Here is a 1,107-nt window from a genome sequence, read left to right on the forward strand (position 1 = left end):
TCGTAACTTTCTCTAGGAAATACATATGAACGAACCGTAAACGGTTTTGGAAACTAGACTCATTTAGCTTTCCAACCGTATATTACACACATTCTGGTTCATCAGGAGCTGTTCACAAAGTCCCGTCGAAGTTGACTGTTTTTGCCAAAATCAGATTCTCGGACAGATTCGTCCTACTTTACGAAAACGGCCATAACTCACTCAATATGATAGGTATGATCAAATGGTTGGTGTCTCTGGAAAGTAGACACATAGACCTTTCTAATGGTACCAATTTCACCATTTTCCAGTGAGTGAGATTTCCTATAGGTCTCGTGGAAGTTGACCTACAAAACTTGGCAGATTCTGATTTCGCTTTTGATGTGTCTTTCTTATGTAGGGATAGAATAAGCCTCAACCTTTCATACCATTAAGTATTAAAAAAGGAGTTACTGTCATTACATTGGCGTTGCATGGGCGCATAGCTACACTTAGCTTTACAACTTTTCATAGCGAATGAGATGTCAAGTCTTTCGTATTGTGTTGAGTACATTGATGCGTCTTATTGTTCTTAAATGGAAACTCCATCTCTTAACACATATTTGTCATCTTACTTTAGACAAAACAACGGATCTCTTTTTAGAGCAAAGACCTTGATTAATCATGGGAGTATATGTAGGCCTCACTAGTTATAGAGCGCCTAAGCCGATTGATGGAAAATCATCATCAATACAGTCATCGAGTGCCTTATCGAGACTATGTCTTCCCAAGATCTTTTTCTTCGGATGTTGATACATATTGGCATCTCTTGATCCATCAAGAGTCCATGTAAATCCGGAATGAACACGCAAAGGCATAATTCATCATATCCCTTCCAAATCAAGTAGAGTCCATGTGCGTTTCAATACATTTAGTAAACGCATGCTCCTGTGGTTTGGAGCCACTTGATTCGGATGAATGAAGTCCGTTTAAGATCTTCATGTATATCTCTGATCCCATAGAGATGTTATTATGACCACATTCATAGGCTGCTTGTTCAGTTATTCGGAAACTACCAAACTGACAAAGTAGTGGAGTTCAATGACATCCATTACGAGAGCATATCTCATCGTAGTTGATCCCAGTGCG

Source organism: Fragaria vesca, linkage group LG1 (genome assembly GCF_000184155.1).
Source record: "Fragaria vesca subsp. vesca linkage group LG1, FraVesHawaii_1.0, whole genome shotgun sequence".
NCBI lineage: Eukaryota > Viridiplantae > Streptophyta > Magnoliopsida > Rosales > Rosaceae > Fragaria > Fragaria vesca.